The 13,648-nt window shown below is 45.0% G+C and overlaps 1 protein-coding gene across 3 annotated transcripts in view; it reads right to left on the bottom strand.

Annotated features, from left to right (window-relative positions):
• Celf1 (CUGBP Elav-like family member 1) overlaps positions 1–13,232 on the bottom strand; it is a 72,859-nt gene extending 59,627 nt beyond the window's left edge. For 2 of the 3 annotated variants that reach the window (XM_051144087.1, XM_051144088.1), the window contains exon 1: positions 13,158–13,232. The gene's annotated coding sequence lies outside the window, so the exon portion shown is untranslated. The remainder of the gene's footprint in view (positions 1–13,157) is intronic. The other variant, XM_051144086.1, reaches the window with a different exon arrangement.
• Between the last annotated feature and the right edge of the window lie 416 nt (positions 13,233–13,648).

Here is a 13,648-nt window from a genome sequence, read left to right as displayed (position 1 = left end):
TCAATTCCCAGCAACCACATGGTGACTCACAACCATCTGTAATGTGATCTGGTGCCTCTTCTGGTATGCAGGTGTACATGCAGGCAGAATGCTTTATACATAATAAATAAATAAATAAATCATTTTTTTAAATCTTAAAAAAAAAAGAAAAAGAAAGGCAGTTGAGAATCTACATTGGGTTCATTTATTCACTTAAATTCTGCTATAGCCTTTTCACAGGTTGTTTGGGGTTTTTATTGTTTTTTGTTTGTTTGTTTGTTTTTTCCAGACAAGGTTTCTGTCCAGGACTCTGTAGACCAGGCTGGAGTAGAACGCACAGCAATCCACCCACCTGCTTCCCAGAGTCTGGGATTAAAGGCGCGCACCACCATGCCCAGATCCACAGGTTCTGTTTTTAGCTTTCCAACTCCATCTATAACCCAAATTAGTTTAATAAATAGGTCTGTAAGCTGTTTCTTTTTAATTAGCCTTGAAAACATGTCCAGGAGCTAGTAAAAAGAAAACAGCATACAATAAAGACAATGAAATATATAATAAAGTGTCTTCTCCTGATTTCTTATAAGCTTGAAAAGGGAAACAGGAAGACTAGGTTAGAGGATAATTTTGCTACATTAGCTTAACTGTACACTATGTAGAATCAAAAAGGAGATTCAGTCTATAGGATGTGAGAGGATACAAACTCTAAAGTTCTTCTTCGTTTTTACTAATGCTTTTACACTTTGCTTAGAAAATTCTATCTTGGTCCAGAAAAGCAAAAGAACACAGACTGCCAGCTATATGTCAAATGTTCCTCTTTCATACTACAAAAAGCAGTTAAAACTATGAATGTCTTCTGACTTTATAAAGGCTGGTATACAATGTTTCAAGATTATAGAGCCTCACAAAGCTTTTATGCCACAAATTCTAGCCATAGTAGTACCTTTTTTAAAAAAAAATTGCTCAGGCTGGGAGGTGGTGACTCACACCTTTAATCCCAGCACTCAGGGAGGCAGAGGCAGGCTGATCGCTGTGAGTTCAAGGCCAGCCTGGTCTACAAAACAAGTCCAGGACAGCCAAGGCTATACAGAGAAACCCTGTCTAAAAGACAAAACAAAAACAAAAAAAGTAATAACTGAGTTAAGCATTTTGTTTTTTTTCCAAGACAGAGTTTCTCCGTGTGGCCTTGGCTGCCCTGAACTCGCTTTATAGACCAGGTTGGCCTCTAACTCACAAGATCCGCCTGCCTCTGCCTCCCCAGTAATGGGATTAAAGGTATGTGCAGCCAAACCCAGCTCAGGTAGCACTTTGTGAAGGCAGTCTCAGGAACTCAGTGCTTGAAAATTCAAGAGCCAAGGGTGTTGTTCTTAAACATATGTAGATCAAAAAACAGATCAACACAAGGGCATCTTGGGGATGTAGTTAAGATGCTTTTCTGAGGATAATAAATGCCCTAATAATGTAAAATGTCTATTGGGCATCGTCTCAGGGTTCTCCATTTTACTATGAAGAAATGGTGTTCCTAGGCCTGATGTTTCCATTAAAAAGTTAGTTATCAGCCAGGCATGGTCATGCACGCCTTTAATCCCAGCACTTGGGGGGGAGAGGCAGTCAGATCGCTGTGAGTTTGAGGCCAGCCTGGTCTACAAAGCGAGTTCAGGACAGGCAAGGCTACACAGAGAAACCCTGTCTCAAAAAAACAAAACAAAACAAAATTGCTCACATTATCTTCAAAAAGTTGCTGGAGGGGAAAAAAAAGTTGTTTGAGGCTTTAATGTACTCTATCATCAGAAGACAATGACTAAAAGTCATAGAATCTCAATATTTTCTTCCTCTTCCTAGTCCTTAACACTGAACTGTTTCAAGCATAAAGAGCTATTCTACCAGATAATGGAGTGTTCTGCAAATAACTACTCTATGCGAAGCCCTGATCAAGAGTAAACAATGGGGGCTGTAGAGCTTCCTCTGTGTATAACAAGCATCTAGTTCAATATGTACATACACTACATCCAGGCATAAGGAAAAAGCAAAACAGACACTTTATAAATCTGCTCTGTAGATGTAGTTTATTCAGAAAAACAAAGTCGTTCTCAGCACTACATATATACTTACAGTCACACTTTGGCCCAAAAGCAAATGTCTTACAGCCTTTTCTCCATTATAAAACTATACCTTACTCACTGTAAACAAATGCACTTCTTTACTTCTAATTCCTGTTTATTACAATTAAAAAGAATTTTGAAAGCTAAGATATAGTAGCACATGCCAATCTCTGGAGTTCCAGGCTACCCTGTTCTAGTGAGTTCCAAGACAACATAGTAGTACAGATAACAACATAGTAAACCTTATCTTGAAAAACAAAAAAAGAAAATTTCAAGCTGGGTGTGGTAGCACACGCCTTTAATCCCAGCACTTGGGAGGCAGAGGCAGGTGGATCGCTGTGAGTTTGAGGCCAGCCTGGTCAAGAAAGTGAGTCCAGAATGGCCAAGGCTACACAGAGAAACCCTGTCTCAAAAAGCCAAAAAGAAAGAAAGAAAAAAATTTTTTTCACATTTCTCTGGTATAGTCTGCCTACTTACCAAAACCCAAATGATTAAAGAAATAAAGACAATCAAACTAGAAGTAGAAAGCTGTGTTTCTCGTAGCTTCCCACTGCTGTGTGAGGAGGGTTCTCCTCTCTGCTCCAAGCTTCGGGAATAATGATTCATGAGACTCAAGATAATTATTGACAAATATCTAGGCCACATAGCTAGGCTCTTCTTTGACTAGCTCATAACTTAATAATCCATTATTTGAATTTACATTTTACCACATGGTTGGTTACCTAAACTCAGGTACCATGTGTCCATCCTCTTCACATCTTGGCAGCTGAATCTCCGAGCGCCTGTTTCTTCCCCAGAATCCTTTCTGCCTGCTGGTTGTTCCACCATTTCCTGCCTCAACTATAGGCCGTCAGGGTTATTATTGACAGCTGCTATGCCCATACAGCACACAGCCGTTCCTTCTTATCTCTCTCCCTCAGTAATATTTCTCAAAGAAAAAAATGACAATTTCATGTTATTATTACAAATAATTCATGATATTACTGACCCACACCAGACAGACTCCATCAACTGGACACATAGCCACTCACCATCACCCTTTAAAGTCTCAAGTGACATCCAACCTACATTATTATGTTCCACTAAAGCCCATTAGCATTTTTTAAAGATTTATTTACTTATTATATATATACTGCTCTGCCTGCGTGTACACTTGCAGGCCAGAAGAGGGCATAAGATCACATTATAAATGGTTATGGGCCACCATATCGTTGCTGGAGAGCAGTCAGTGCTCTTAACCTCTGAGCCATCTCTCCAGACCCCCACTAGCATTTTTTAAGAGGAAAAAAATAAAGCCAGGCCCTCATGTCTTTAATCTTAGCACTCAGGAGGCAGAGGGCAAGACAGCCAGAAGAACACACACACAAAAAAAAAACTGTCTCAAAACAACAACAAATAGGAAAAATTCTTAATCCCAGCACTTGGGACATACATCTTAATACATACATTCTTAATCTAGCACTTGGGAGACAGAGACAGGCAGATCTCTGTGAGTTCAAGGCCAGCCTGGTCTACAGAGTGAGTTCTAGAACAGCCAAGGCTACACAGAGAAACCTGTCTCAAAAGAAAAGAAAAAAGAAAAATCTGTTCAAAACTAAGTAGCAAAATTTTAACATATATCCAAGTAAGGTTGGGTCAAAAACAATTTGCTCCCACCTCACAGTAAACAGAAAAAAAGAGAAACTTGCAACAATCCTAACCTAAATATTCTTTTGTTGAAGAATAGCAAGGTTAAATAAACCCAAACAATTGACCTTACAAAATTAAAAGCATAACATTAAAAACTGAACAGCTTGGCAGATAGGTCTCCTGTACTCTCCAGGCCAGCTCACCCTTGCCCCCTCCACCAGGGCCAGCTCTACTGTGCTGCCTGAATGCTGCAGCTAGTGAGGGGCAGAGCCAGCTATCCATGCTACCTCAGGTGGGGGGTGGGGACAATACACACGGATGACATGAATCACCCCCATAACAGCTTACCTGTACCTCACCCCAGGCCAGGTACCTCACGTGCAGCCATGAGGTAGAGCAGGCTAGATGATGATGCTCTCCTTCTCGTCCTTTGCCCCTTCAAAGGTTGAGGAGAGCTAGCCCCAGGGTTCTAAGCGCTGGAGAACTAGTCCTGCCCCTCACTGGTTGTAGCACTCAGGAGAGTGGGCCTTGCATCTCCCTGGGGAACACAGGGTCAACAGTGGAGTTAGCACTGATGGCAAAGACATGGAGGGTGTGAGAGCCAGAGAATTGGCCCAGCCCCAGCCGCTCACCCGCTGTAGCACTTGGGAGAGTGGGCCTTGTGCCTCAACTGGGCAGCACAGTGAACTAGCTCTGGAGGTGTGGGTGGGGGTGAGCTGGCCCTGAGGGCATGAGAGTGGGCGAGCTGACCGTGCCCATTGCCAATGGGGGGCACTGGGTGGCCTAGCCAGAGCAATGCTTGAGAGCTGACCAGCTCAGCTACAACTCAGGCTTTTAGTTGGCCCACTCCAAAATCTACATCAGCTGTGAAGTGTTGGAGCTCTTGCAAAGGCCAGTCCTGGTGGCCCAAAGCTGAAGGATCTCTATGACACAGGGTCAACAACAGGATAACTGGGAGGAGTTCCGGTGAGGATCCAATATTGACCATGTGACAGAAGCCAGAGGCCTCCAACCAGACCAGTGACTCATTGTAATGAACATCTGTAAGTGAAAATGTGTGGACAGAGGGGTGTAGTGTGACACACTACAGATTCCAGGAACAGAAGTTTTCTATGTTTTGTCTTATTTTATTTGCTGTTTGTTTTTATCTCCTTTGGGGTGGATACCAGGGATGGAGAGATGAATGGTCTGGGGTGCATGATGTCAAATTCAGAAAGGATCGATAAAAAGTTTTAAAAAACAAAAACAGAAGTGAGCCAAGAGAAGTTGTACATGACTGTAATCCCAGCATTTGGGGAGGCAGAGGCAAGCAGATCTCTGTGACTTCAAGGCCAGCCTCATCTACACAGTCCAGGACAAACAAGGCTCCAGAAAAACCCTGTCTTAAACAAACAAAAAACCTGAACAGCTGAGAGCTGGGTTTGGAGTGGCAGTGCACACACATCTTTAATCCTAGAAGCCCTGAGGCAGAGGTAGGTGAATCTCTAAGAGTTTGAGGCAACCTAGTCTACATTGCCAGTTGCAGGGCGGCCAGGGCTACATAGAGAGGACTTCTCTCTCAAAAATAAAACAAACAAAACTGGGAAAGAAACATTAAATTAGTCAACTTCACTTTATTAGAGATGAATACAGCCGCCACAAATCAGTGAACAGACTATGAGCACACACCAAAAGGAGCACATTACAGCCAGTTAATCTCTTAACTTCCACAGCACCACTAACTAGATGCCTCGTCCACATTTGCTACCATGTACTCTAAGTGTAGGGAAAGAAAAATCTAAACAGTACACCCCAGAAGCTGTTCAGAACATCAGTTCTTTTCTTGAAAGGTAGGTACAATGCCCTTGATTTGATATCACACAAAACTAAAGTCAGAAAACTTTAAATTTAAAGCTAAAATGCTTTAAACCATGTGATGCAGAACATTCACACCATGTCCTTTTACTAGGCTTTCTCGGTTTTTGAAAGGAAAAGTTTCTATGAAAATTCAAGCTCTCAGGCTGGAGAGATGGCTCTGAGGTTAAGAGGAGCACTGGCTGTTCTTCCAGAGGTACTGAGTTCAATTCCCAGCAACCACATGAGATCTGGCGCCCTCTTCTGGCCTGCTGGCTCACATGCAGGCAGAATACTGTATAAATAAGAAATAAATAAGTCTAAAGAAAAAAAAAGAAAATTCAAGCTCTCTACTCAAGTTTTTAAAAATTTCCAAGTAGCCGGGCAATGGTGGCACACACCTTTAATCCCAGCACTCGGGAGGCAGAGACAGGTGGATCCCTGTGAGTTCAAGGTGGGCCTGGTCTACAAAGGGAGTCCAGGACAGCCAAGGCTACACAGATACACAGAGAAACCCTATCTCAAGGAAGGAAAGGATAAAGAAAGAAAGAAAGAAAGAAAGAAAGAAGAAGAAAAAGAAAGAAAAAAGAAAAGAAGAAAAAGAAGAAAGAAAGAAAGAAAGAAAGAAAGAAAGAAAGAAAGAAAGAAAGCCAGCCTCCAAGCAAAAGAGCACCTGTAACAAGCAGCCCTTGGAAGGCTGAAGTGCAAGGCATGGAAAAGGAAAACTCTGCTTAAATTAGAAGGAAAACAACAAAAAACCCACCCATATATGCTTTCCCTAGAGAGAGAGAAAAAAAAAAAAATAGTATTCATCCTTCTGGCTTTAGGGGGTTTTTTGTGTGTATGGGTAGAGAGGAAGCAGTTGGTGACGGTGTTTTTGAGCCAGTCTTGCTGGCCTGCTGGCCTGGAACTCACTGAGATCCAACTGCCTCACCTTCCTAAAATAAACAAATAAATATAGTGGGGGTTAGTTTGACTTTTAAAAGACAAGTTCTCACTATGTAGTCCTGGCTGTCCTGGAACTCACTATGTAAACCAGGGCGGCCAAAAACTCAGAGATCTGCCTACCTCTGCCTCCCAAGTGCTGGGATTAAGGTGTACAACACTATGCCCCACTTCAAGTTTTAGAAAGGGTAGGTAGGGCTGGCTGCCACCACAAAAGCCTAGTGAGCTGAGTTTGACTCCCAAAATCCACATAAAGATGGAAGAGAACCAACTACCACATATTGTCCTCTGACCTCATTGCAAGAGGTAGCACACATGTAAAACACACACACAAAATTAAGTTTTTTAAAACCAGGAAACGGTTGTCATGTGCACATGCCAGCATTTGGAGAGTAGACATGAAGATCAAAGTCGGGCTGGAGAGACGGCTCAGTGGTTAAGAGCACTGCCTGCTCTTCCAAATGACCCAGGTTCAATTCCCAGCACCCACATGGCAGCTCACAAACTGTCTTTAATTCCAAAATCTGACACCCTCACACCAACGCACATAAAGTTAAATAAAATATTTAAAAAAAAAAAAGAGTTCAAAGTCATCACTACCTACATACAAAATTGGATCGTATCAAAAGAAAGAAGAGAAGGGATGTGGCCCAGTGGTTAAGAGCACTTGCCGCTCTTCCACAGGATGCTAGTTCAAGCGGCTCACAACTACTGTAACCCCAGCTTCAGTGGACCCAATGCCCTCTTCTGGCCCCTGCTTACATAACAGACACAGAGACATATACACATAAGTAAAACAAATCATTTCATTTAAAGGGAAAGGGGAAAGAAAGGAGAGAAAAATCTCTAGTTTAAGGAGTACTAACATGCAGCTTTAGGACAATACAAAAGGACACTATGAGATAAACTATAAGATCTCATCAAGAAAACAATCTTTAAGGCTAGGGCTAGAGCTCATTAGTAAGGCATTGCCTAAGAATGTGCTTTGCTTGCCTGGACTGAAATCCCAGCCACCAAACAAACAAAAACCTGCCTTGAGCACATGCACAACTCAGATAAGGATTCTTTCATAAACATTACAACTCTACTTGACTATTCATTTCCAACTTTTGTTTGTTTGTTTGCTATTTTCAATTTTAGGGTTTCTTTGTGTAGACTTGGCTATCCTAGAACTGGCTCTGTACACAAGACCAGGCCGGTCTCCAACTATACCTCTCAGCACGTGATTGCCACCAAGTCCAACCTCTTCAGTTAAATCTCTGGGATCCACATGGAAGGAGAGAAGTGGCTCCTGCAAACCATCCTCTGGCCTACACAGCATGACACATACACACACACAAATAATTCCATGGGAGAAGAACACCTTAACTAGTAAAACATTTCAAATGCATGAACTGAGCTTAATGAAAGTATCTTACTCCAAATCACAGGCACAGGAAATTGCAAACCAAAATACACTCATAAAGGACAATGAAAAGAACACGCAGTAGCTATTGCTTATGTGCAGCACTGTCAGGCATTTTACCTGTGCTGCTTATTTTACTTGAGTGAACTGCATTACTTACCCACAAGATAGACATAATACTGCGTGGAGAAGGGGAAATATAATCAAAATGTATTCTGTTGGTTAGTTTTTTGTCAACTTGACACAGCTAAAGGCATCTGAGAAGAGGGAACCTCAATTATGAAAATGCCTCTATTAGATGGGGCTGCAGGAAAGCCTGTATGAAATTTTCTTAGTCAGTGATTGATGTGAGAGGGCCCAGCCCATTGTGGGTGTTGGCTCTCCTGGGCTGGTGCTCCTCAGTAGTATAAGAAAGCAGGCTGAGGCCGGGTATGGTGGAGCACACCTTTAATCCCAGCATTCAGGAGACAGAGGCAGGCAGATCTCTGTGAGTTCGAGGCCAGCCTGGTGTCCAAGAGAAACCCAGTCTCAAAAATCAAACCAAACCAAAATAAAATAAAAAAGTGGTTAAAATAATCCCAGGAGGCAGAGGCAGATGCAGATAGATATCTGTGTGTTTGCAGGCAGTCTAGTCTACAGAGAGAGTTCCAGAACAGCCAGGGTTATACAGAGAAACTCTGTCGGGGTGGGGGTGGGGACACAGAATCCAGGCAAGGATTGCACCAATAAATTACAACCCAATCCATAGATGGCTCAGTGGTTAAGAGCACTGTCTACTCTTTCAGAAGTCCTGAGTTCAATTCCAGCAACCACATGGTGGCTCACAACCATCTATTCTGGAATCTGATGCCCTCTTTGGTGTGCAGGTGTACATGCAAGATAAAGCACTCATACATAAAATAAATGAAATCGTAACAGGAAAGAAAGCATATGAACAGTAAAAGAGCATGGTGGCCAACTGGCCAACAGCCTAAAATCCCACCTCTCAGGACACTGAGACATTATGATCAGTCCCAGCAGCCAGGTGTGGTAGTGCACGAGAAAAGAAAAATTAGGAAAAAAAAAAAAGTGTTTGTGTGTGGCGGGGGGAGAGGTAGGCTATATAGCAACAACCATAAACAAAAATAGGGGCTAGAGAGGTGATGAGCTATTAAAAAGCACTTGCTGTTCTTTCAGAGGACCTGGGTTCTATTCCTAGTACCCATATGGCAGCTTACAATCACCTGTAACTCCAGTTCCAAGGGATCTGACTACTACTTCTGACTTTGAGGGCACCAGGCACATGTGGTACACAGACAGACAGGCAACACACACACACATAAAATTAAATTTTAAGTTAAAAACAAAATTACTCTAGTCACACACCTTTAATCCCAGCACTCAGGAGGCAAAGCCAGCCTATCTACAGTGTGAGTTCCAGGACAAGCCAATCTGGGGGGTGGAGGGAAGGAAGAGTTGCTCTTGATCCCTCTAAATGACAGTCGCTTAGGGTTTGTTTGTTGTTTCCTCCCAAGGTGTCCGTCCATTGCTGCTGTCATCTAACAGCCCACTTCCCTATTAGGTCCTGTCTCCCAGTATGACAAAGTTGAAGAAGCAGCTACCGTGAAGTAAAAGGAGGGCGCTGCACTCAGCACTCCACGCCACCATTTGGCAACAGTGCAAATCTTCATTTAAAATAAAAGACTGGGGCTGGCTCAGAGGTTAAGAACACTAGCTGTTCTTCCTAAAGGTCCTGAGTTCAATTCCCAGCAACCACATGGTGGCTCATAGCCATCTGGTGCGCTCTGCTCACATACAGGCCGAATACTGTATAAACAAATAAATATTTTAGCCGGGCAGTGGTGGCACACACCTTTAATCCCAGCACTCGGGAGGCAGAGGCACCTGGATACTGTGAGTTCAAGGCCAGCCTGGTCTACAAATCGAGTCCAGGACACCCAAGGATACAGAGACCCTGTCTCAAAAAACAAAAACAAAACAAAACAAAAAAACCCTGTCTTAACTCCAGTTCCAGGGGGATCTGACACCCTCTCACAGACATACATGCAGGCAAAACACCAGTGCAAATAAATCATTTTTTAACAATCACACAATGGACATATACACAATAAACGTTAAGTCTCTAATTTCCTGTCTTACTCTTCTGACCCAGATGTTTAAAAGAGGGATTTCTCTGTTCCTTTGCTGCGGTATATACTGGCCTATCTCATACGAGCAGAAACTACTAAATAGAGATCATTATTTAACATTATTTGAAGTGAGGCTGGAAGCTAGCTCGGAGGACAGGAGTTTGAGCCACAGCTCATATGTGGTAGCTTACGACAATCTGTAATGCCAACTCCTACAAGTCCAGCACCCTCTTCTGACTCCTCAAGCTAGCAAAACACCATATACTTAAGAACAAAATGTGGCTGGTCAAACAAACCAAGCCTATCACCTACTATTAAAGCTTAATAACATCTCAGCCAGGTGCAGTAACACACTCCTGTAATTCTAGCACTTGGGAGATAGAGGCAAGAGGTCAGGAATTGGCAACACCAAACAAGTAAGTCTACTTTAGTAAATAATAAATGCTCCCCTACCATGGACGAGACAGGCATGGTGACAAATACCAGTAATCCTACACTTGGGATGCTGAGGCAGGAGAATTGTAGCAAATTTCAAGTCCAGCCTGAGCTACAGAAAATGAGGCTCCTGCCCCCAGGAAAAAAAAAGTATGTGGGCTAGGAAGAAAACTCAGTGGTAAACAGCATGCCTCTCTACCACCTGCGGGAGGCCAGGAGCTTCATTCCCAACACCAGAAAAAACAACAAACATTAACAAAAAAAGCTCAAGATGATAAAGACAAATTCTGGAAGGACGTACTGATGCTCATCATAACCCCAGCACTTAGGAGGTGAGCCAGGCAGGACTACACAGGAAGACTCTGTGTTTGGTGGAGTGGTGGGGTAAGATTGTTAACCCTCCCTCAATTTAACAACAATCTCTGAAAGGTAAGATTTCTTCCCCTTTGACTTATCTGTAAATTTTATAACTAATCTGCAACTTCTGTAATAAGCAAAGTATACAGATATCTTTAGAAAAATAAACCATTCTGGCTCCAAATTTCACTATCTGCCCATCAGCCCACAGGGAAGAGGAACTAACACCATGAGAGATGAGCACCAATTCTTTTTCTTTTTCTTTCTTTTTTTTTTTCTTTTTGGGGGTGGGGGGGTGTTGGTTTTACAAGATAGGGTTTCTTTGAGTAACAGCCCTGGCTGTCCTGGATTCACTTTGTAGACCAGGCTGGCCTCGAACTCACAGAAATCACCTGTCCCTGCCTCCAGAGTGCTGGGATTAAAGGTGTGCACCACCACACCCAGAAAGAAGATTTGGCAGATTAAAATAAGGATGACAATGAAAGACTGATTGACCAACTACAACAAGATTTTAACAGTGTAGGCTCTCTAACTTCCAGCCCAGAGCCCTTCCCCTTCCATCACATCTCAAACAGCAAAATCTGCATCTTTTCTCAGGATAGTTACTAAAATAAAAAATTTTAAAGTAAAACAAGAAAACCTTTGGCAGGAGAATATTTTAAGAGCACTTGCTATCCGGGCGCGGTGGCACACGCCTGTAATCCTAGCACTCTGAAGGCAGAAGCAGGAAGATAGCTAAGGCTATACAGAGAAAACCTGTCTCGGAAAAACAAAAACAAGAAAGAAAAAAAAAAGAGCACTTGCTATAAAAACCTTGGCAAGTAAGCACTTGGCTTTTTTGAGGGCACCAGGAAAGTGAAAACACTGAAAGGTGTTTCAGCTATCTCTAACAACCCAGCCTGCTAATGAATCCTTAAGAACACCCAAAGGCTAAGAATGAAGGAGAGAAGTGGAGATCTATGTTCTGGAGCCAGGAGCCACTCTTAGGAGAAACAGGTGGTGGAGAAGGAACCAAAAGGAACCGTTAAGTTTGGCGGCTAAAAGCACCAGCTGAAAGTTCCAGCTCTGCTTTCCCACAAGCTCTGCCTCAATCCTCCCTAGGTCATGATCAGAAACCGTATTCCCAGTCAATAAAGCTACAGTATAAACTCTAGTACGGACAGAAAAATCAGTGTAGCTGCGGTTTATCCATCCTAACCTCCATGATTTTCCAAGTAAACTTGTTAATTCCAAAAATACAAAGAACTCTAAGCGATTCCATTTGAAGTCACCGGATTTGGTGACTTGGTCACAAGGATTGGGGGGGGGGGGGGGGGGGGGGGGGGGGGGGAACCTGTAGAAAAGGCGAAAAAGTGCAATTAAAACCTCTCCAACTCAGAGAATCGATGACAGAGACCAGATCTTTTAAAGGTCAAGTTCCTGTAAAGTGTGCAAAGGGTGTTTGTAACCTCTGAATAGTGCAGACATTATTAACGGACTCCAGGCTCTTTAAAACTGTTCAACAGCCTTTACACAGCATTAACTCTGAGGACCAAGAGATTCCGTTTTGCTAAAACAAGCTCTGACCAAAATCTCAACACTTTCACTCGGGAACCAGTCTCTTAAACCAAAGAGAAGCTCCTTTAAAAAAAAAAAAAAAAAAAAAAAAAAAAAAAAGCATATGCAATGGTCTTAGAGAATTAAAACATCCGGCCGGACCACCACAACTGAACCACCACCGACTTTAAATCCAAAGCCTGGAACCTATGGAAGAAAGCAGAGCTGTCTGCGCTCCTGGGTGCGAGATGCGAGCCCTGCTACTAGGCCTTGACTGGGTGAGCACCTGATGTGGGGGGTAGGGCGAGCCAAGGCAAACCCCGGGCGAGAACTGGAGGAGCTCAGGAGGTTCCAGAGAAGCGCTGCCTTCCAGGGGGCGGGAATCTGGGACACCCCCAGGGGTGAACATCAAGAACACGTGGGACGGCAGGGTCAGGGAAGAGGCACCCCGGGGCAGACAGCTGGGATCTCGCACAGCGAACCCGAAGAGGACGACTCGGGGGCCTTGGAGGAACCAAGCCCTCGGGGCCCGGGGAGTGAAGGCAAAGGGCAAGGGAGCCAGGGCAAGACCACGAGGAGGGCGGGTCTCCCTGGGCGCAGGGACACGCGCCAGGCGGACGCCAATGGGCCCCGAGTTCCGAGCAGTCCGCGGCCTTGTCCCCGGGGTGCGGGGAACCCGGAGCGGCCGCGCCCGGAGGGCCCTGTGACCCGTAGCCGCCCGAACCAGACCCGCCCCGCGGCGCCTCCCTCCAGCCTCCCTCTTCCCTCCCTCCATCCCGCGGCCCGTTATCCTGCGGCCGCCGCACTCACCAGCGGCTGCACCTGAGCCTGCCGCTGCCTCAGCTGCTGCCTGCGCCTCCGCAGCCGCCGCCGCCTCGCTGCTGAGGCTGAATCCCGGGGGAGCCTCCGCGTCCCGCCGCCGCTGCCGCCGCCGCCTCCTCTGCCGCTGCCGCCAGAGCAGAACACCCCAAAATGGCGGCACTTCCGGCACCTACCACCGGCGGGGAGGGCCGGGGAGGAGGGGGCGGGCTGCTGCGGGGGGAACGTACCACCGCGGCGCCGCCCGCTAGCGCGGTTCCGAGCGGAGCGCCGCGCAGGGGCGGGTCGAGGGCCGGCGCTACAGCGCCCCCTCCGGCCGGGGAGTGGAGGAGCAGCCGCTCTGAAACCCTGGGGGCCGCGGGCGGAGCCCTCAGCCCTGGGAGCTGCAGGGGTGCATCTCTTTGTCTCAGAGCTGTACTGGAGGGAAGACCCGGGCCTGGGAATCTAAAGTTCGTGCCTCTGCGCACCGCACACGCTGGACC

The sequence above is a fragment of the Acomys russatus genome, chromosome 4 (assembly GCF_903995435.1).
Source record: "Acomys russatus chromosome 4, mAcoRus1.1, whole genome shotgun sequence".
Lineage (NCBI taxonomy): Eukaryota > Metazoa > Chordata > Mammalia > Rodentia > Muridae > Acomys > Acomys russatus.
This window is presented reverse-complemented; position numbering and strand designations above follow the sequence as displayed.